Below are 23,928 nucleotides of genomic sequence, written 5' to 3'. Positions count from 1 at the left end.
GCTCCCGTCCGTCTGTTCCAGTGGTTCAGATGGACATTGAAGATCCCATGATACTATTCAAAGAAGTGCAAAGAGCTCTCCTGGTGTCCTGGTCAACATGCCTTCCTCATCCAACACTAGAAATTAAAAATAACAACAGAAAATGCTGGAAAAACTCAGCAGGCCAGGCAACATCCGTGGAGAGAGAAATAGAGTCAACGTTTCGAGTCAAACTCTTTGTCAACTAGAAATTAATTAAGTGATCATTCATCTCATTGCTTTTTGCGCTGCTGAACTTATTTACATAACAATCGTTGCACTTCATAGTAAATTGATGTATGCAAAGCACTTTGCCTCCTTTCGGAAAGATATGACAAGCAATATAAATGAAAGTTTTTTCTCTTGCATATTCTTTATTGATGTAATTGTGACCTCTAGTGGTCACTGTGGCAGAACAGTAAGAACATCTCTTCAACATTTAACCAAAAATCTTCATAAAGTATTCCTTCCCCCACAAGGTGCCCAATTTTCAATTCTGACTTTCAGTCCTTCTAAAATTCCATATCACTACTTTCAAACTACGTGTGGGCATCTTCTTCTTTTATTTAAATTGTGTGCTTGTTCAGCAGACTAAACAATCACTGTGGATGATGTGGCTTTTTTTTACATTCAATATCGGGATATGGGTGTCGCTGGCAAGGCTGACACCTATTGCCCATCCCCAGTTGCCCTGAGAATAACTGATACAACTGAGTGGCTCGCTAGGCCACTTAAGAGAGCAGTTAAGGGTCAACCACGTTGGTGTGGGACCGGGGTCATGTAGGGGCCAGACCAGGTAAGGACGGCAGGTTTTCTTCCCTAAAGGACATTTGCGAACGAGTTGGGTTTTTATGACAATCTGACAGCTTCATTGTCACTTTTACTTACTGATACCAGCTTTTTATTTCCAGATATTTTAAAACTGGATTCAATTTCTCAAACGGCTAACTATGGGGCAGTCCATTCTACTTCCAGATTTTGCCAAGTGTGAACTCGGGCTCTTGGAAAGCAGAAGCAAAAGATTTGTTTCTGCTGGTTGTTGCGATCCAGTATTGAACACTAGGAACGGGTACTCATACTGTCTCTGTACCACGAGAGAATGTACTTAGTGGTAAAACACTATAAGCCCCTGTCCCCCACCTGCCCCAGATTTATCACCAGACCAACAAGAGGAAGAATGTCCACGCTTCCCGCACCTTCTCCCCGGTAGATGAATTGGGCTTGGTGCTCGACTGATTGAACCAACCTGTTCCTTTTACTGGATGTAAGTGTGACCTCTGGTGGTCATTCTGGCAGAACGGAAAGAACATCTCTTCAACAGTTAACCAAAAATATTTGCATATACAGCCCTTGCTCTATCCTGCGATGATGCTCCTGCTATAATGTGTGAGTGGCTATCATCTAACTGGGACAAAGGCAGTCAGCTTGGGCAGGTTGCCAGAGATCTGCTGGCAGCAATGGAACTGCTCAGAATGAGTCGCCACTTTCAAGCGATGAGAATTTGGGACTATCAGCAATACTAATTAAGGCACACTTTGAACAACAGCAGTGTCCGTGTGATTGGTGCAGCATCCACTGGTTACTGCTCACTGCTTTTGTATATGTGTGGAGAGGTGAGGGCTTGGTACCTGTTCTGCATGTTTATTTTTGGTGTGGTGGGACACTGTTTCATCTTATTTTGATTGGACGGATTTACAGAGTGATGTTGTATGAATCAATCAGGGATGTGAGCAGAGTTGCTTTGGAGGTCTCCGATTCTGCCGGACTTCCTTGGCATGTCGGAGAGGACCTGTCCTGGGCTGCCTCAGCTTCACATAAGAAGCTGCCGCATGTCTATGGTATCTCCTGGAGGATGGCCTGCAGACAATTCGTATCACGGGGGATGGCTATTCCCATGGCGCGATGGTCACTACTGCATTCAACTTTTACACAACAGGATCCTTCAAACCCCCACCGCTGACCAATGTCAAATCAGCCAAGTCAGCTGTCCAGGTCTGCATTGAGCAAGTGGCACAGGCCTTGTTTGCAAAGGGGCAACACGTCCGTCACTTGCCCCGCAAAGAGGAGGCACCAGCTTGGCAGGACACATAAGCTGCCTCAACTGGCAGTGCTGAGCATCGTGGTTGGCGCCCATGCGCTGTGCAGGCCAGTGAGTCTGCCCGCCACACAACGGGCGGCGTATGCTGCTGTCCTCCAGTGAGGGAAGCCCTGGAGTGTAAACCAGAGTAATCCTCCCCTCACCCACTTCATGCAGCAACACATACACTTCGTCAGTCGTCACATGGCAATTCAGGTGCTGGGCCACTCCGTCACTTCCCACAGACACAGTTTTGTGCCTCTGCATTTAATTTCTGTCTGGCAATTCTACCCACTTCCTTGGCAAAGTTTGATAATCATTTAAGATTCATTTGAACCTTTACAAAGGCTGAAACATTATTTACCACTCCAAGCAGCCACTTTACGTATATCTATGCATATTCCTTTAAATTGGGACTTTCCATGTGTCCCACTAAGTCTGACTCTGAGGTGAGTGCTACAACTGAGCCCAGGCTTGACACCAAAAGATCTCCAGCTTGAAACTCCTGATGAATGTGGGACTGTTCGTAGGTCTGGAATACGCTTGGGTTGCTGGCCCTCCCAGATTGTCTGGGCATCTCCAGGATTGTTAGATTAATCTCGGCTGATAGAAACCTGGGAGTAAAGTAGAATTTGCACTTCACAATTGCAGTTTGCACCTGTGTACGTTCTTCCCCTGCTCACGGGTGGCCTCCTGATTCTCGCATAACAGCTGCTGTTGCAAAACCACTAAAAGAGGTACTCAACTTTATAAGGAGAATGCAATCATATTCTCAAACTGTGGGCAAACGTTACGTGATCAGATGTCATGTGATCAAACCTCCTAGAATACCTCCAAACACAGTTGGCATCCCTTGTGGTACAGAGGGGTACGGGAGGGAATTCGGCTGGGAACTGAGCCTCGGCCTGCCTGCCCAATGTCAATTACATGCAGCGAGTAGGGAAGGTCAGGTCAGAGGCAGTCCCGACAGGGCGAAGGGCCAGGCAGAGCAAAATGCCGGTTGGGTGGTGAGCCAGTGGTGGGCCTCACTTCCGCATTTTCTTTTATTCCCCGCTGCAGTCCTGTCTGATTTCTGGTGAGATCACAAAGGAGAATCCCAGTACAATAGCAAAGATCCTGCCATTGCCATTTACACCTCATCCAGAGTCATCTTTTGTTTCTTAACTTGTTCCATTACCATCTCCTTTTGCCTTGCACCTTCATCTCTTTTGTCTTTTAATCTCTTCTGCCGTACAGCCTATCACAGACCTTTCCTTTGTTCTTTCCTTCCCTCCCCCCTTTCCCTGCCCCACACTTGCTTAAAAATCTGTTACTTCTCTAACCTTTTCCAGTTCTGACAAAGGGTCATCAATGACAACAACAACAACAACTTGCATTTGTATAGCACCTTTAACGTAGTAAAACGTCCCAAGGCGCTTCACAGGAGTATTATAAGACAAAAAATTTGACACCGATCCACGTAAGGAGAAATTAGGGCAGGTGACCAAAAGCTTGGTCAAAGAGGTAGGTTTTAAGGAGCATCTTAAAGGAGGAAAGAGAGGTAGCGAGGCAGAGAGGTTTAGGCAGGGAATTCCAGAGCTTAGGGCCTAGGCAACAGAAGGCATGGCCGCCAATGGTTGAGCGATTATAATCAGGGATGCTCAAGAGGGCAGAATTAGAGGAGTGCAGATATCGTGGGGGGTTGTGGGGCTGAAGGAGATTACAGAGATAAGGAGGGGCGAGGCCATGGAGTAATTTGAAAACAAGGATGAAAATGTTGAAATCGAGGCGTTGCTTAACCGGAAGCCAATGTAGGTCAGCGAGCACAGGGGAGATGGGTGAGCGGGACTTGGTGCGAGTTAGGACACGGGCAGCCGAGTTTTGGATGATCTCAAGTTTACGTAGGGTGGAATGTGGGAGGCCAGCCAGGAGTGCGTTGGAATAGTCAAGTCTAGAGATAACAAAGGCATGGATGAGGGTTTCAGCAGCGGATGAGCTGAGGCAAGGGCGGAGACAGGCGATGTTACGGAGGTGGAAATAGGCGGTCTTAGTTATGCTGCGATATGTTGTCGGAAGCTCATTTCAGGGTCAAATATGACATCAAGGTTGCGAACAGCGTGGTTCAGCCTCAGACAGATGTTCGGGAGAGGGATGGAGTCGGTGGCTAGGGAATGGAGTTTGTGGCGGGGACCAAAAACAATGACTTCAGTCTTCCCAATATTTAATTGGAGAAAATTTCTGCTCATCCAGTACTGTATGTGGGACAAGCAGTCTGACAATTTAGAGACTGAAGGGGTTGAGAGAAGAGGTAGTGAGGTAGAGCTGGGTGTCGTCAGCGTACATGTGGAAACTGACGCTGTGTTTTCGGATGATGTCGCCAAGGGGCAACATGTAGATGAGAAATAGGAGGGGCCAAGGATAGATCCTTGGGGGACACCAGAGGTAACGATGTGGGAGTGGGAAGAGAAGCCGTTGCAGGTGATTCTCTGGCTACGATTAGATAGATAAGAATGGAGCCAGGCGAGTGCAGTCCCACCCAGCCGGACGACCTGAAATGTTAACTCTGTTTCTCTCTCCACGATGCTGTCTGACCTGCAGAGTGTTTCCAGCATTTTCTGTTGTTATTTAAGGAGAATCCCAGCCTTAGAGTCCAAAGTGCAGCAAAGGCTGCTCGGTTCAGCCCGAGTTCATTGGTGATTAATCGATCATGAATTCTCTGCTCTCTCCACCCTAATGACCTAGATCACTGGCTGAAATCATGAGGTATAATGGGAAATGATAGCACCCATTTTGTGAGGCTGCATTGATGGCTTGGAGTCTTACCCAAGGTGAGTGCAGGTCAGGAAATTGGATACTGTATTGTGAAGAAAATGTCAAGTGAAGGGAAGCTGTGCCAATGACCAGTGGCTGAATCATTGTAATATGTTAATTATGGTAATCGAGTGCCATGCCGGCACCACCGCCACCCCCCACCCCGCAGTGCTTACCTTGCCCTTACAGTCCCCCCAACTCATCAGTATTTCTGCACAGTTATACAACCTATCTCCAGCCTTAAACACCTTCCTATGTATCCTGGCATTTGCAAAAATAGGTAAGAGGTAAAACTAAAAGGTTTCCACACAAATATGCACATAATCATTAAATTTGAGCCAGAAATCATCACTAACACTCGTACAATACTCCAATAAATAAATAAAGCTTTTTGACTTACTGAAAATCAGTATCCCTGACCACATATTACATGGCAGCATAACACAGCACATTCTCTGACTTCCCTTGAGCAATGCCAAAGGATATCCAAAAGAGTGTGCGTGTGTGCCTTTAAAAGAAAGATGCTGGTTGTTTTATGAAGCTTTATTCTGACCTTGGGGAACTGCTAGTTAAAATCAAGGTGGCTTGTTTCTATATTTTATTTTCTATTGTTGTAATAACAAACTTGAGCCACTTGGTGGCGCTGTACTGCAGTGGCAGCATATGACAACACAGCGATGTATAAATGTGTAAGGTTTTACTCTCCATTTTTATTTTCTTTCTTTAGTGTCTTCCATGTACTAGGATAAAAGGGTAGATACAGAGAATCTATTTCCTCTGGTGGGCAAATCCAGGACAAGGGGGCATAATCTTAAAATTAGAGCTAGGCCATTGAAGAGTGATCTCGGGAAGCTCTTTTTCACACAGAAGATAGAGAAAATCTGGAACTCTCGCCCCCAAAAGGCTGTGGATACTGGGTCAGTTCAAATTTTCAAGACTGAGAGTGACGGATTTTTATTAAGTAAGGGTATCAAGGCAGGTAAATGGATTTGAGCTACAGATCCGCCATGATCTAATTGAATGGCAGAATGGGTTCAATGGCCTACAGCCGTTCCTATGATCCTATATCTGAAATGTGGCTGTTCATGTTAAACTTGATAATCTGTTTTACACTGCTGGAGAGTACAAAATGCCACTTCAAAGACAATGGCCCAGAAATTCGGGTCGGGGGCTTCCCGCGGGTGCAAGCCCCCGACCTGCACTTACCTTGCGCGCCGGCAGTTCAGCTGTAGGGCCCTGTGGAATTCTGCTCCGGGGCCTGGCCCAGCTGCCGGCACGCTGTGCTTGCATGTCCCAGGGGCGTAGTTAGCGCGATGCGTCCCCTGGGATCACGTGAGCCATGGGCAGCCAATCGGAGGAGGGAAAAGCCCATTCATAAGATTGACAGGAAGACCTGTCAAAACTTATGAATACTACGGGCCTCAAAATAGCATTAAACCTTCAAATAATTTTTTTTTTAAATCACACTTTTTCAATAAACTACAAATTACATTAAATAACTATTTTAAACAATAATTTAAATTTCTGAAAAAAATAATTTTATAAAAAAACGGGGCTAAAAATAAACTTACCTTGCTTTAAAGTATTTAAAAATAATAAACCTGTGGAAAAAATGTTTTAATTTTAATTAATTGACCACTTACCTTGTAAAAAGCAGGCCTTACGCCTGCTTTTTAAATGTGTAAATCCTACAGGCTTACCCTCGTGTGAAAACCTGCAAAAAAAACCTAAGTTCAAAGCGCACACGCAGCCTCCCCTGCGCACGCGTTCGACCTCTGAACCCCTTCGTTCAGGGGAACGGAAGTGCTGGTTTCCCGCGCATGCGCAGTGCATGCAGGAAACCGGCACTTCCATTCGGCCTACGGGTGAGTACCCCGTACGTACTCACCCATGGAGAGCCGAATTTCTGGGCCATTAGCCCCAATAAAGCCACAGAGGGGGCGTGCGCATCCTGGCTTAGGTATCAACAGTGGTTCAGGGAGCTGCCCTGTTTTACATGGCAATGATGGGTGACTAGGCCACTAGTGGTGAATCAAGGGCACCCACTGTTATTAGAGAGCTTGGACAGTTTAATGTGAATGGTGGGTTCCCCCCTGAAACTGGTTGGGGTGGATTCCAGGTCACATTCCTGCTCCACCTCTGCCATTCCACCTGGGTTCACCTCTGCTAATCCTGCACTGAGAGCTAGCCGTGCCACAGTGGGTAGCACCCTTGCCTCTGAGTCAGAAGGTTGTTGGTTCAGAGTCACACTCCAGAGACTTGAGCAGAAAAATCTAGGTTGACACTCCAGTGCAGCGTTGAGGGAGTGCTGCACTGTTGGAGGTGCCGCCTTTTGGATGAGACGTTAAACTGAGGCGTCTGCTCTCTCAGCTGCACGTAAAAGATCCCATGGCACTATTTCGAAGAAGAACAGGGCAGTTATCCCCAGTGTCCTGGCCAATATTTATCCCTCAGTCAAAATCACTAAAGCAGATTATCTGGCCATTATCACATTGCTGTTTGTGGGAGCTTGCTGTGCGCAAATTGGCTGCCGCGTTTCCTACATTACAACAATGACTCCACTTCAAAAAGTACTTAATTGGCTGTAAAGTGCTTTGGGACATCCAGTGGTCGTGAAAGGTGCTATATAAATGCAAGTCTTTCTATCTTTCTATCAAAGTGGGAACTCCAAATGCAGGAGGTCCCCACCCCTGTTACAGCAATGGTCTTGATTGAGGTGGCTGGAGGCTTTGCCTCCAAAAGGCCATCCTGGAAACCCCCGGGGCGTTGCCGGGCCTCAGCGGATTCCCACCGGAATAGCCGTGGATTTTGGGCACCGTGAGTCCTATTGCAAGTAGAGTTTAATTGCAAAGCAAACCGAAATCATTTAACACAGACTGCTTGTTCTGGTGGAGTACTGCCTAACACATGCAAACGAGCTGCGGTTTCATGTTTGGGTGGACTTCAGATAACTGTTGAGTTAATTAGATAAAGCAGGCTTGACAATGGAGAACTTAAACTTCAACTTCAATCGACATGAGAGATATATCTCAGTCAGCGTGCTCCCAGCTCATCAGCTCTTCTTGAATTGATGCACTGCAGCTTGACTAGATGTGGAGTTCCAAAGGCCTTTACGAATTGCCATGTATTAGAGTTACAGCACAGGCGCTGGTCCAAATTTGTTTTTATCAGTCGAGTTAATGTCTTATTATTTTTCCACCTGAAGAGGGAGCAGGAGTTAAAGGTTCTGTTAGACTAGTGCGTGCTCTGCTGTACGGTTTCTTGCTGGTGCTTAGCTTATTACTTTTAACAAACATGTTTCTTTTTATTTTCAGTGCTCTACCATTGGCGGCCGTGCCTTCAGTTGTCTAGACCCTAAGCTCTGAAATTCCCTCCCTAAACCTTGGCGCCTTTCTACCTCTCTCTCCTCCCTTACAGGCACATAAATAAAAAATAAAAGAAGGACAGCCGGGATGGGACTAGGGACACTAAGAGACGGACAGGATTAAATCACAGGCAGCGATAGCGAAATGGCAGAAATATTAAATAATTATTTTGCTTCACTATTTACCAGGGCGACAGATCAGATGGACATGACATTGGAAGATAAGATTAGAAATGAGATAAAATAAAAAAAGGAGAAATATTAAATAAAGTAATCAAACTCACAAAGAGGATAAAACCCCTTTTAAAAGAATCTAGGGAAGCACTAATCCAGAGGAGCTAATACACATATTTAATATTATTTTAGAAAAATTGTGTAGTGCCAGAGGACTGATGGATAGCAAATGCTTTACCTATATTTAAGAAGGGAGATAGAGCATATCCAGGGAAGCATAGACCAGTCAGTTTAACATCGGTGGTAGGAAAGATAATGGAATCCCTACTAAAAGGAAAAAATAGAAAAACATTGGGAAACCAAAAATATAATAATGACTGATTGAGCAGTGGCTGAGGCTCGTGGTGCAGTTGGTAGGATATGGCATTTGAAGATGAACTCACTGACCTTGACAACTCGTGTCAGATCATTAAACTTCTTCCTGCACTGCATCCAGGTCCATGGGGCTATACTCCTGGCATTGACCTCTGCCACTACTTCTTCCTACTGCATGAGCATGCGTCAGGAGGGCCTTCTGCCATCCCCCCACCTGCCTCGAGGATACAGAGCATCTGTCCTTCTTTCCACCTCTTCCACCAAGAGCTCCGGTACAGCCTCCGAAAACCTTGGTGCGCACTCTCTCCCATGGTGAGGCATTGTTGATTCTTCCACAGCACTACCAGCAACCGCAATGCACCTCCCCTTTAAGAGGTGCAGGCTGGCTTTAAATAGCGCTAGGCACTCGCGATATTGGGCCCCCTGCTGATGCGTGCAGCCAATGAACAGCGTGCGGAGCGCTGGCTTCATGCAGCAATCATGATAATCAGCAGGCAGCACGAATTTGATGTGCTGCCTGCATTGCAATCAACGGGCGTGGGTCAATTGCACATCACAATCAATGTTCCCTTTGATTTTTTTTTGAGTGCGCGGCCTATTCAAAATACTGCGCCGGCATGGCTTTCTTGTTTAAACGTGGGCGAGCCGGCTGCGCGGGCGCTGCAGAGCGCTGCGCGGCTGTACAGCTTGAAGGGACCATTGATCGCGATCCCTGTGCCCGTTTTCAGGGCTAATCCAATTTAATCCCCGTATAAATGTAACTGAGAGTTTAACATAAAAGTATTGAATGAGGAGGACCACATGCACCATCAAGCTGGCTGCTTCTACCAATCACGTGAAACCGCAGTGGACCCGACTCCGCCCATTTAACCACCCGAGGGGAAAGTGCAGCATAAATACTCCCCGATTCTCAAGGTAATCAAGTAAAATGCCTGAAAATGCATTTCTTGCCCATATATTCAACCCCACACCCCCCGCCCCCCGCTGCCGCCACTCCCATTAGCCACAGACTACCATCCACAACCACTAAACAATAAAGTATAAAGGTAGGAATTGGGAATTTGTGCTCCCAGATGGAAATTCCGGCAAGTCACACTGACTTCCGCATCCAAATTCCCACTTAATGATCCCGGCACGTGAAGCTCTGCTCCTGGAGCTCAAATTCATAAAATCAGCCCGTGTACATGTGGTTTCTCATTGCATAACACTGTACTTTATTTTTAACTCTGTTTTGCGATTGAAGTGAAGTATGAGTCTGTGTGAAATTTTAAAACAAGATAAAAATTAATAATCTTAGTATAAATTGCTCACTACTTATTTTGTAGTTTGAGAATTTACTTGGTCCTTTTTTTGTGGGGTACTATGACCCCCGAGCTTGCGTAAGTATAGTTCTTCCAGATTTCCAGATGTTGTCAATATTTCTTCCTTAACAAACACCACCAAAAGAAAATAGCTTATCTGGTCTTTGTTGGCGGGACCTTGCTGTGTACAAATTGGTTTCTGCATTTGCCTATAACACGATACAGACTGCACTTCAAAAGTAATCCACTGATTGTAAAACGCTTTGGAACATCTTTGAGGAATTGATGAGGTGTTATATAAATGCAAGCTCTTTCTTTTCCTCTTCTTTGATTTGTTGTGCAGCCCATTCTCTCAGACTGATAGTACAATAAGGACTTGTTATGCTTACATCGCACATATAACTTTTGTGTCCTTCCCCATCCTCGGGTCTGAACGGACTGAGGACACATTGTAGAAACTAAAACAATGAATTAACACAAGCACAGCTGATAAAAGTAGTCTGGCTTAAGTCTATTGGTTAGCAGCAAAGTCCATCTGGTGGCTTTGAGTTGATAGAGGCCTCTAGATAGTGCCTCTTCAGATAGGTGCTAAACGATTTTTCTTGTGTGAAACGTCATTTTATTCTGAAGCAATTTCTTTGTTAAATAATCATAGGTGTGACTGAACAAAATATAAGTATATCATCAGGGCAAGCACAAGTCTGAAGCCTTGAAGTGGCTTAATTATATTGAGTTAATATTTCAAATGAGACATCAAACCTCGTTTGCCTGCTCAGGTGGTGTTAAAGATCCCATGTTACTATTTGAAGGACAGGGCCTTTTTTCCCATTATCCTGTCCAAAACTGCTCCCTCAACCAACACCACCAAAAACAGGTTATCCGGCAATTCATTCATTTGCTGTTTGTGGGACTTTGCTCTGAGTAAATTGTCTGCTGTATTTGCCTACATACTTCAGACTGTACTTCAAAAAAGTAATCCTGATGATATGCAAATTCTTGGTGAAGTATTGCTTTGTGCAAAATGTGTGCTGCATTTGCCTACAATACAGCAGTCGCTGCATTTCAAAGTAATTCATTGTATGTGAGTCACTTGGAGACCTCTGTGAGAGACGTGGTAAGGCAAATATAAATGCAAATCTTTCTTTTTAAAATCTTACTGCCAACCAAGAAATAACCAATAAGAAGGGTACATGCTCTAATTTCTCAAGTAGTGTTCCTCGGTAGAATGGGAACTGGCCCTCCAGAGAGCACATATCAAAAATGTATTGTCATGAGTAAGAACCAGAAAACAACCACATTTCTTCGTATATTAAGTCAAATTAGATTCCTTTCCACATAACTGGTGTACAACATTTGTAAAACACGTTTGTCCCTTCTTGTTGTAAACAATAGAATCATGTGCAGAACAGCAAAACCGCAGTGCACACTGACCGGTCAGTGTGACCATTACACGCTGCAATAGTGCTCTATTTATTTCACATGCAGGTAAGCAGGTGTGAGGAATGTATAAAGGATGGGGGGAAAAAAATGCATGAAAAGAATTAAGCAACAAATTTGCTGAGTTATTTCATGTAATTTATAGTTTATTATTTTAAAAATGTGATGTTTTTTAACATTTATTTGAAGATTTAGTGATGTTTTGGGGCCCGTAGTATTTATAAGTTTTGACTGCTCTTCCTGTCAAACTTATGAATGGAGCATTCCCTGCTCCGATTGGCTCCCCATGGCCCACGTGATCCCAGGGGACGCATCGAACAGTACCCATGGATTGGAGGGTAGCTAAGTAGCTAATGTTACCCCACTGTTCAAAAAAGGTGGTAGAGAAAAAGCGGGGAATTATAGACCGGTAAGCCTGACATCAGTCGTGGGGAAAATGCTAGAGTCCATTATAAAAGATGTAATAGCAGAGCACTTGGAAAGCAGTGACAGGATCAGACAAAGTCAACATGGATTTACAAAAGGTAAATCGCGCTTGACTAATCTACTGGAATTTTTTGAGGATGTAACTGGTAAAATAGATAAGGGAGAACCAGTAGATGTGGTGTATTTGGACTTTCAGAAGGCTTTCGATAAGGTCCCGCATAAGAGATTAGCATGCAAAATTAAGGCACATGGGATTGGGGGCAAGGTATTGAATTGGATAGAGAACTGGTTGGCAGATAGAAAGCAAAGAGTTGGAATAAACAGGTCGTTTTCCGAGTGGCAGGCAGTGACTAGTGGGGTACTGCAAGGATCGGTCCTAGGGCCCCAGCTGTTCACATATATTAATGATCTGGACGAGGGAATTGGATGTAATATCTCCAAATTTGCAGACGACACAAAGCTGGGTGGGAGGGTATGCTGTGAGGAGGATGTCGTGAAACTCCAGTACGATTTGGACAGGTTGGGTGATTGGGCAGAAGCATGGCAAATGCACTATAATGTGGATAAATGTGAGGTTATCCACTTTGGTGGCAAAAACAGGAAGGCAGATTATTATTTGAATGGCAATAGATTGGGAGAAGGGGAAATGCAAGGAGACCTGGGTGTTCTTGTGCACCAGTCGCTGAAGGTAAGCATGCAGGTGCAGCAGGCGGTTAAGAAGGCAAATGGAATGTTGGCCTTCGTAGCAAGAGGGTTCGAGTACAGGAACAAGGATGTCTTGCTGCAGTTGTACAGGGCCTTGGTGAGACCACACCTTGAGTATTGTGTGCAGTTTTGGTCGCCTTATCTGAGGAAGGATGTTCTTGCCATGGAAGGAATGCAGCGAAGGTTCACCAGGCTGATACCTGGGATGGCAGGAATGACGTATGAGGAGAGATTGTGTCGATTGGGCTTATACTCACTGGAGTTTAGAAGATTGAGAGGGGATCTCATCGAAACCTATAAAATTCTGTCAGGCCTGGACAGACTAGATGCAGGAAGGATGTTCCCGATGGCCGGGGAGTCCAGAACCAGGGGTCATAGTCTAAGGATAAGGGGTAAGCCATTTAACATAGAAACATAGAAGATAGGAGCAGGAGTAGGCCATTCGGCCCTTCGAGCCTGCTCCGCCATTCAATGAGATCATGGCTGATCATCCAAATTCAGTACCCTGTCCCTGCCTTCTCCCCATATCCCTTGATCCCTTTAGCCTTAAGAAATATATCCAACTCTTTCTTGAATATATTTAATGAACTGGCCTCCACCGCCCTCTGTGGCAGAGAATTCCACAGGTTCACCACTCTCTGGATGAAGAAATTCCTCCTCATTTCAGTCCTAAATGGCTTACCCCTTATCCTTAGACTATGACCCCTGGTTCTGGACTCCCCGGCCATCAGAAACATCCTTCCTGCATCTAGTCTGTCCAGGCCTGACAGAATTTTATAGGTTTCGATGAGATCCCCTCTCAATCTCCTAAACTCCAGTGAGTATAAGCCCAATCGACACAATCTCTCCTCATACATCATTCCTGCCATCCCAGGTATCAGCCTGATGAATCTTCACTGCACTCCCTCCATGGCAAGAACGTCCTTCCTCAGGTAAGGCGACCAAAACTGCACACAACACTCAAGGTGTGGTCTCACCAAGGCCCTGTACAACTGTAGCAAGACATCCTTGTTCCTGTACTCGAACCCTCTTGCTACGAAGGCCAACATACCATTTGCCTTCTTAACCGCCTGCTGCACCTGCATGCTTACCTTCAGCGACTGGTGCACAAGAACACCCAGGTCTCTTTGCACTTCCCCTTCTCCTAATCTATTGCCATTCAAATTATAACCTGCCTTCCTGTTTTTGCCACCAAAGTGGATAACCTCACATTTATCCACATTATAGGACTGAGATGAGGAGGAATTTCTTCACCCAGAGAGTGGTGAACCTGTGAAATTCTCTGCCACAGAGGGCGGTGGAGGCCAGTTCATTAAATATATTCAAGAAGAAGTTGGATATATTTCTTAAGGCTAAAGGGATCAAGGGATATGGGGAGAAAGCAGGCACAGGGTACTGAATTTGGATGATCAGCCATGATCTCATTGAATGGCGGAGCAGGCTCGAGGGGCCGAATGGCCTACTCCTGCTCCTATCTTCTATGTTTCTATGAACTAACTGTGCCCCTGGGATATGCAAGCACTGCGCGCCGGCAGCTGGACCAGGCCCCGGATCGGAATTCCACGGGGGCCCACAGCTCAACGGCCGGCGCGCAAGGTAAGTGCAGGTCGGGGGCTTACACCCGCGGGAAGCCCCCGACCCAAATTTCTAGGCCAATATCTTTGGGTCGCCAGTAGTGCTTGTGAAACAATGAAGAGCACTACTGCTATTTAACAGTGTGGAAACACAGCATAATATCTTCCCATTTGTGCTGCTTCTGCTGGAGTTATGGAATGTGCAAGGGCTGGAAAATTCATTAGAATATGGCTTGGTGAACACTACCAATACTACCTTGTGTTATTAGTGTTGCTGCACATGCCATGGCTGCGAGGTACTTCAAGTGTTGTATGTATATCCATTCCTATGATTGACTTTGTCTAATTATCAGTGTAATTATCATGCTGAGGCTTCATTTAAAACATTCAAAAGTCTTTTTATTTTAACAACTAGTTGATCTCCGTGCAAACTGGAGTCTAAACCAAGGGCAGCATTCAGGTCAAGTTGGTTTAGAGGGAGGGGGCTGAGAGAGGCGGGAGGGGGGTAAGGATGGAGGGGGTGACAGAGTCGGGAGGATGGAGAGAGAGGAAAGGGGGTAGGTTGGGGGGAAGGTTGAATTGGAGGATGGAGTCAGGAAGGTTGAAGGGGGGGATGGAGGGGGGAGAGGGAGGGGCAAAAGAGGATGGGGAGGGGAGAGGAAGAATCGAGGGGTCACAAGGGAAAGATGGAGAGAGGAAAGGGCTGAAGGAGGGAGATGGGGAGAGTGGGGAAAGATGGAGAGAGTACAGGAGGGAAAGGGATAGAGAGTGAAAGTGGGCAGAGGAAAAGGGGAATGGAGACAGAGGGGAGAGTGGAGGAAGATAGGAGGAAGGGGGTTGAAAAAGAGGAGATGCAATAAAATTGCTCAGTGGGGTAGGTGGTAGGATGTTCCAGAATAGGGGGTGGGGAAACTGATTTTGGTGGCGGGTTGGGGGGTGAAGAGGATGTGATTCTCTAATACAATTGGATTCCTTTCCAATTGTCTTCTGAAACTGTGCTGATAAACGAGCCATTTGAAAGGTGTCCTTACTTTTGGGTTTTTACCCTCGTCAGAAGGTCAGGATGAGCACAGTATTAGGCACAGTAAGAGTACGTTGCAATTTGTTGAGGTTTGAACACACACTGCTTCTCGTAAGTTCCAGGAAGGGGTGGTGTCCTGACAGTACTGTGAGGCTGTCTTGTAACAATAATTGAACCCCAGTGTAGTTAACCAGTCACTTAGCGTGATACCCACAGCGCACCTTTAGAATCTTGAGACCACTCACCATTTCTAATCGAGATCAGAAACAGATGGTCAAAAGGCACATTGTAATAGCACATTTCCAATGTCACTCGAGCCAAAACCATTATCAAAAAAATCCCCCAAATTTTTAACAAAACCAGGGTTTGGATGTATTGGCCCAGTAATTCGGGTCCCAACGCGTGAGTACGGACGGGGTGCTCACGCGTGGGCCCGATGGAAGTGCCGGTTTTCAGGATGCACAGCGCATGCGCTGAAAACCGGCATTTCCTGTCCTCTGAACCAAGGGGTTAAGAGGTGGAACGCGTGCGACATATCAGGCAGCGCGTGCGCGCTGAATTTCCTTTTTTTGTAAAGAGTTGCCCGTGCGTAAAGGCCTCCGGTTTTTACGCTTGAAAAAACCTTTCGTAAGTACTTAGTTTTACAGGTAAGTGGTCTATTAATACAATTTAGAATTTTTTTTCCACAGGTTTATTATTTTTAAAGAATTTACAGTAAGGTAAGTGTATTTTTAGACCCGGTTTGTTAAAAAATTATTATTTTTTAAATTTGATTAATTGTTTAAAATAGTTTTTTACAGTTATTCATAGTTCATTTATTTAGTGGGATTTTAAAAAACTTTTATTTGTAGTTTAAGTGCTGTTTTGGGCGCCCTGAGTTTTCATGAATTTGACAGTTCTTACTATCAAACTCATGAATGAACTTTTGCAACCTCCCATTGGTTGCCCAGTGCCCACGTGATCCCAGCTGGCTCATCAAAATAACTACGCTTTAATTCTGTTTAAAACTACTTTACATTCTTCCAAATAATGTAAAAGTATTTAAAACTTTATAAAAGTTCCTAAAGATTAATAAAAATACAAAAAAATTATTTAAAATGCTGCTCTGCATGTAAAATTGCTTTGCAGCTTGTGTTAAAAATTGGGGGCATGGCCTATGTTAAGGAGACCTCAAGGGGCGTGTCTAACTTAGACTCCGCGCTCGAGGCTTCGCGCTGGCTGCACTCCTGGGCGGCGTGACGTCAGACGCTGCCCGGGAGTAATCAACTGAAAACAGGAATTGCAAGCGTCCCGGGAGCAGAACGGCAGACATCGGGGGCTTGCACGCGCGGCAAGCCCCCAAACCTAATTTCTGGGCCAATGTTTCATTTTCAATGATGTTCCCGATTCAGATCTGCAGCCGTCACTGCTTGCCAGTTGTACTGGCACTGGGCACACCAGAATCAAATTCACTAACTGTCTGCTATGGAGCTTCAAGCTGGTGAGCAGGATACAAAAACACGCCTAGATTAAAATTTAGATCTATTGGAATAAGTTAATTTTAGCCCGGTCTTGACTCTGCATTGGGTGGTTTGGAGCTAGATACGTTAGGTGACTAGTCGTGCTACTCAGAAACCCAAAATTCTTTTAGAAAGTTAATGAAGGAATCTGAATCTAATGCTCCCAATCTTGACCACTGGTTTCAGCTGAAAACATTGAGTTTTGTGCATAAACCCCTTATTAAGGTTAGGTAGGCACAGTTGCTTAGGCCCACCTCCATAAATACAATGGCTTTATTTTGCTGAAACATTTTGGGGGAGAAATTGGGTGGAGCCGCAAACGGGGCGCCAAGCTCGCCTGGGCGCCAGATTTTGCGCTGTGATCGCAGCAGCAGCGATCGCCGGAAATTCAGCTTGAGCGCCCCAAGAGGGACACGGGGCGAGGCTCGAGGCGCTCCGCGTCCCTCTTAGGGCGCTGAAACTGAATATCGCAGCGCAACGACGGCGCGCTGCGGTACTGCAGGCAATTCCTCCCATTCTTAAGGGGGAGGGGCCTGCACCAGCGCGATGAGTGATCGCGAGTGCCGGCAAAAGAGCCCGGCACCGAGGAGAAATGCCGGGCTCTCGGAAAACAGCCGGCAATGCCGCGGGGGGAGAACAGGAGGCCGGGGACGGAGATGCTGGCAGGTGGCCGCCGAAAAAAACGGCCATCCCGCACCTCCACCTTAATTTGCGCCACTGCCGCCACAGGTAGGCCCCGTGAACCGGGCGCGATTAGCGAGCGGCGCCACAGAGGCGGTCGCTGCCAAATATCACGATCGGGGCGGTAGGGGGGCGTTGCGCACACCGATGACGTCATCGGTGGCGGCGCAACGCAACAGGCTAACGCCGCCATTAGCGCCCCAGCTAAATATCGCGGGAGGCGTGGCCAGTGGCACTAAAGCCACTGAGTGCCCTCTTTAGGCGCTAACTGGTGGCGCAGCCCACCGAATTTCTCCCCCTTTGATTCCTTGCATATTGCTTCCATACACACCAATCTAAAAGAATAGCAGAAGCTTCCCAACAGTTTTAATAAAAACTACCTGACTAAACTTAATAAGAACCAGTCGCTGAAGAGCTTTACTGAGGTGTATTGTCAAGTGACCTCAGTTTACATAATCTCCGCCATTTTGGGCAGGTCGGCAGCGCGGCCATTGCCTGCTGATTTGACACACCACCTGCCATTTTGGACGTCCCCGCTCAATTCAACGCCCTCTCCAAAACAAATACAGCTGAACATGTGTTCAGCTACACGAAGGACCAGCGCTATTTAAAGAGATCAGCAACAATTTGCAGCTGACTTGCTTTTTGATTTCTACTGGCTCTGTGTAAGTTTGTGCAACTGTTTGGAGCTTTCTAGAGTTGTTTAAAGTTGGTGAGGTGACAGGGAGTGTTGCTTGCTTCTGATTTCAAGGGTTCTGCTCACACCACTTGTTCCCAGTCATGGGGGCTCTGCTTGCAGCCCCCCTCGTGCTCGAGAATGGCAGGAAGATGGAACAGAGGCAGCGAAGAAGAGGAAAAGCTGCTCGCAGAGGGAGGAGGAGGAGGGGCAGGAGGGCTCTCAGCAGGAGGCCTTTCCCACCTAGGGTCTTCCGAGAGCACTTTTCCTAACTGCACTTAAGCCAGGAGCAGTGTATTTGGGGACTCCGCTGGTCACAGAACTCTGCCACCTCCTGGAACCAGACCTGTAGCCTCAGAGCAGGGTAACGACGGCGCTGCCTGTGGCCTTCAAGGTCACTGTGGCCCTCAATTTTTTTCGCCACCGGATCCTTCCAGTCTGCAGCAGGAGACATAGCTAACATCTCCCAGTTCGCCATCCATCGCTGCATCCGGGAGGTCACAGGGTCTCTGTACCCCAGGAGAGGGGACTTCATTGTCTTCTCTCTGAACAGAGAGAAGAAGAAGGAGCGCGGATGTGGCTTTGCCAGGATATCAGGCTTCCCCATGGTGCAGGGCACCATCAGCTGCACACACGTGGCTTTGCAGGCACTGCATACCAATCCTGAGATGTGCCGCAATCGCAAAGGCTACCACTCACTTAATGTACAGTTGGTGTGCGACCACACCCAGCACATCATGATTGCGAATACCCGGGATCCTGGCAGCAGTCATGATGCCTTCATCCTGCACCAGTCCGGTGTGCCAGCAATCTTCCAGCCACCACATCAAACCCGAGGGTGGCTGCTCAGAGACAAGGGCTATCCGCTCTACACCTGGCTGATGACTCCCCTCTGCAATCCCACCACTCGTAGCCAGCACTCATATAATGTGAGCCATGCCACCACGTGGAACCTCATCGAGCAAACCATTGGGGTGCTAAAACACCAGTTCTGCTGCCTTGACTGCTTGGGAGGAGCCCTCCAGTACATGCCGGAGTGGGTGTCCCATTTTGTGCTGGTCTGCTGCATCCTCCACAACTTGGCCATCATGAGGGTGCAGCTCTTGCTACCATGGGCTCCGTGACCACCTCAGGAGGAGGAGGAAGAGGAGGAGGAGGAGGAGGAAGGGAGGAGGCAGGCAGCAGATCCCGTGATCGCTTCATCAGAATCCGGTTCCCCTGAATGAAACTGCAGATCCCCGTTGCACACCACTTCCCCACCTTACCATCCCTTTGTCACGGAGCATCACAGCGTCCTCTTGGACATAAAGCTGAAATGAGAGCCACCACAAAACAAACATTCCAAAGATAATTTATAAATGAATCAATGCAAAACTAAATAATGTCAACTAATTATGCTTGTGCATTCCCTTAGTGTCTGTCTTTCCTGTTCCTTTGCCTACTCTAGTGCTCCTATGCAGTGCTCCTATGCAGTGCTACCCCAGTGGCTGAAGCATGGCTGGTGGAAGGCAGCTGACTTTCCGTGGGGGAGACTGTAGATGCCCTTGCAGGATGACCTCGAGGGCTGCACTGTGATGAAATATGCCATTCATCACTCATCTGTATTCTCTGTGTGATTGTGCCTGTGACTGTGGTTTAGTTTCAGTTTCATTTCCCTTACCTCAGTTCCGTTTCCTCACCTTGTATTGTATTGTGTGTAGGGCTCCGCCCATACCTGGCCCCTATGTAAGCAGGCTCAGCGTGCCTCACATCCAGTACTGCAGACCTCTGGATGGAAGACACCTCTCCACTGTGTGTTACCTTCTAAGTTAATAAAAGCCTTGTTTTGTTCCGCTAACATTGAGTCTCGGATTTATTGAGGCACATCATGCACCACCTCAGCATGGGCGGCAGCAGTCTAGGTTGGCCGGCTGACAGGGCACTGGCAGAGTGGCAGTGGTGGGTGTAGCAATGCTATCATCCTGAGGGAGGACAGCAGGTTCTTGCTCCACGGAGCCACTGCCACTCCCCCGGGGTGGCACCTCAGCATTCCTAGCCATCTGTTGGAGCATGGATTGCGGGACTGCTGTGACCCCGCAAGCCCCTTTCCACAATCGTAAACCCAACCATGATGACATCAATCTGAGCTTGCGTGGCAGTACTCAGACATTGGGTTGTTTCCGCTTGTGCTGCAATGGAAGCTACAACATCGCCCATCACACTCAGCATCATGGTTGGGTCCACAAGTGTTCTAATGGAGTTGGCCATCACTTCCATCCTGGAAATCGTGGACTCCAAGCTCTGCACAAAGCCCCGTGCAATGTTGGAGCCGGACTCCTCCATGCTACTTGACACTGACAAGAAGCTCTCTGGCAGGCCTGCCAATGCACCAAGCATTTCTGTGTGCATGGCCATCACCCTTCTTCTTAAGGCCACCCCATCAAAGTCCTCATCTGAGTCCTCTGCAGCAGAACTCGTGTGCGACCTCGCCCTCCAGGGAGCTGGCACCCGAGCTACCCTTTCCCTCTGGCCTGGCTCCAGCCCACTCATGCCCGGTGACTCACCAGGTGCAGAACCCACCTCTATACTACCCTCTAAAGTACGCGCTGTACCATTTTCCAAGCTGGTGCCTGGGTGCATCAGATTGAGTGATGGTGCCTCTTCTTCTCCTTCACTCTCCTCCTCTACAACATTGGGGACAGGGTAGGCTGCTGGCAGTTCTTGGGTATCTGAATTAAGAAAGGCAAAAAGGTCGGGTTGTGGTGAGGGGAGGTGGGGGGAAAGCAAGATGTACATGCTTACACCATCAGCAGCTTGTAAGTGAGATGAGATTGTGGGCTGACGGGGAAATGGGATGTGAGAAGAAGGATTAGGTATGAGCATACCATCATCAGCAATGCTTTCAACCTCGCCGCTCGCCACGGCCTCGGTGACGGCCCCTCCAATGATTTCCAGCACTGTCTCCTCCAGCTCAGTGAGGTTCTGAAGATATGCTTCCCCTCTGACCATCTGCTGCTGCTCATGCTGTTATGTGCCACCTTTGGCTGTAAGAGAAAGGGAAGTCTGTCAGTGAGAGTGGTGCAATATGTTTGGGTAATGTGCCTGTCACGGTTGAATAGCTTGCAGTGAGTGTAAGGTGTGAGATGTGGGTGTTAGTCTTGCAGCTGTGGTAAGGGTGTGAGGGTGAGGTGAAGCTAGGATTGTGAGGTATCAGTCGTGATTGCAAGATATTGTTGGTAGGTGAGTGAAGGGGGTGTGGTGCATTGAGCAGTGTGCGTGGCTAGTGGTGCAGTTGGTGGGTTATGAAGATGTATTCACTCACCTTGACCACTCATGTGAGTTCATTAAACTTCTTGCGGCACTGGATCCAGGTCCTGGGGCAACACATGTGGCACTGACAGCTTGTGCTATCTCCTCCCACTGCCTTCTGGCGTTCAGCCTGGAAGGCCTCCTGCCCCGCTGTGGGTAGAGGACCTGTCTTCTTCTGTGCACCCCCAGGACCAAGGCCTCCAGTGCGGTATCTGAGAACCTCCTTGGCCTCTCTCTTCCCTGTTAAGCCATGGCTGCATGCAGAATGACAATGAGGTGCTTCAGCAACAAACCACCTCCCCTTTAAGTAGTGCAGGGAGTGCAGGGAGCCTAGGCAATATTTTATGGGCCAGTAGACTGCCCCCGATATTGGCCCCCTTCTTAAGCACTGAGCCAACCAGCAGCGTGTTTAGCGCTGAGCTCAGCGCTCCAATCATGTAACTGAGCAGGAAGCACGAATTTTGTGTGCTGCCTGCACCACTTCAATGGGTGCGGGCAAATCGCCCTCCGCCCATTTTTGGGCCAAATCGAATTTCACCCCTTTCGACTTTTGGCACCTGATTTAGCTTTTATTGTTATTTTGGAGCCAACTGTAATTCTGAGTGTAAATCACAGTCTTTATATATTTTAATTATGTAAAACTCATCATCACTCCAATCCCACTCATTACTTTATGTCCAAACTGTGGTAACTCCACAAGTATAGTGTTAGGGATTGTCAAATAAAACCAGGGAACATCCATGTTACCTCAAAAAAAGCAGCTACTACCAGTATTTAAGAAAATAAACCTTCACATAAAACAACAGTCAGGCATACCCTAGATAGTTACTTTTAAGAAAGCTAAGTTGTTAGAAGCTGCATTTTATCATCTTATCTATATATATAAAAGGATATGTCTATCTGTCTGCCTCTCTGTCTGTCTCTCTTTCTGTCTCTCTGGCCGGCTATACAATCAAAAGTTATAGAGCGTACCTATGCATATGTTATATCAAAAGAAAGCTCATCATTAGGGGACTCTTGTAGGCATATTTACTTTTTGCTCCGACAAAAATTGTGCCGATGGTCGGACAAAAATTGTGCCGACAGTATCCAAAAAACGTTCAAAATTCCACTCATTATCTGCTCATTTGCATCGAGTGGGGGCGGGTTCATTGTGTGTGCGGGCGGGCCATCCTACAGTTGAGTGACGTGATGATTGACCAATCCTACAGTTCAGTGACCTGGCGGTTGACCAATCGGTGCGTGTGTGGGCGGGCCTTATCATTCTGAACCGAGGTGAGTCGCCGCCATCTTGATTCCAAACTTTTCCTTTCTTTTTCCCGCTTTCTGCGTGTTTCTTTTCAAATCTACATTTCCAGCAAAAAAAAAGTTGCTTTTAAAACACAAATTGTTTTTAAAAAAAGTTAATTAATTTGTAAATCTTTTCTCTAACCTCTATAATTCTCCTACCTTTCACCGTTTTTCCAGGCCCGGGGCCTAGGCTTCTCCAACTGCCAGCAGTGCAACTCTAGACCCAGGCTCCTGGCCTAGACAGAGACAAACACTGGCAGAGGGGAGAGGGTGTGCTGCCTCAGCTCCATTCCCGGGGTCAGTAGGTGGGGAGGCTTCATAAGCAACTGGGGTAGGTCGCAAGCAAGATCCTGTGTTTGCAGCTGAGGAAATTTCTTCTGCTGACAGCCCCAGGTTAACGGCAGCCATCTTTGTCAAGGAGGGCGAAAAGTTTCAGTGCGACGCCATTTTGATTCAGTGTGTAACAGAGTGCATGCATGGCCATCTTAGTACAGGGCTTCTGTGCTCCAAATCGGGTCCTGGTAACCGAGACAGACAATCGACTGTGTGGGCGGGGCCTAATCTTTCCAACTGAAAAGCAAGCGGCGGCCATTGTTTGTGATACAACACACTGAGAGGTGTGCACCCCTTTTGTAATAAAAAGATTGGTGAGGTTGTAAAGTGTATGTTATAGAAAGATTTACCAAAAATGTTTTATAAGTACAGGAAACTTTGTGCTATCCGGAGGTGAGCTATCCGGCAATCTGGAGCCACCGGCAAAAATCAGCAGCCGTTTTTTATTCTTTTTGTTTTTTTTTGCTTTGTTTGAACAGTCAAGCTGTGCAAGGTCTGTAGCTATAGCAACAGCTTTAGCTACAGAGCTTGCAGGCCACACCTGAGTGTTTAGAAGCTGTTGCTAAGTAACAGTGTTTGTTGTCAAATACGGAGATAAGAATCTATGTATCTCTCAACATTAACTCCCTCCCCCTCCTCCCTCACCCCATCACCCTTCCCCCCTGCCTCCCCCCTCCTCCCTCCCCCTCATCACCCCCCCTTCCCCCTCCCCCTCCTCCCCCCCACTCCTCCCCCTTCCCCCACTCCTCCCCCCTTCCCACTCCCCCCTTCCCCTTCCCCCACTCCCCCCTTCCCCCACTCCCCCCTCCCCCCACTCCCCGCCTCCCCCCACTCCCTCCCCACTCCTCCCCCTTCCCCTTCCCCCACTCCTCCCCCTTCCCCTTCCCCCACTCCTCCCC

This window comes from Somniosus microcephalus, chromosome 16, assembly GCF_052327205.1.
Source record: "Somniosus microcephalus isolate GS21.2 chromosome 16, FLI_Smic_1.0, whole genome shotgun sequence".
NCBI classification, from domain to species: domain Eukaryota; kingdom Metazoa; phylum Chordata; class Chondrichthyes; order Squaliformes; family Somniosidae; genus Somniosus; species Somniosus microcephalus.
This window is presented reverse-complemented; position numbering follows the sequence as displayed.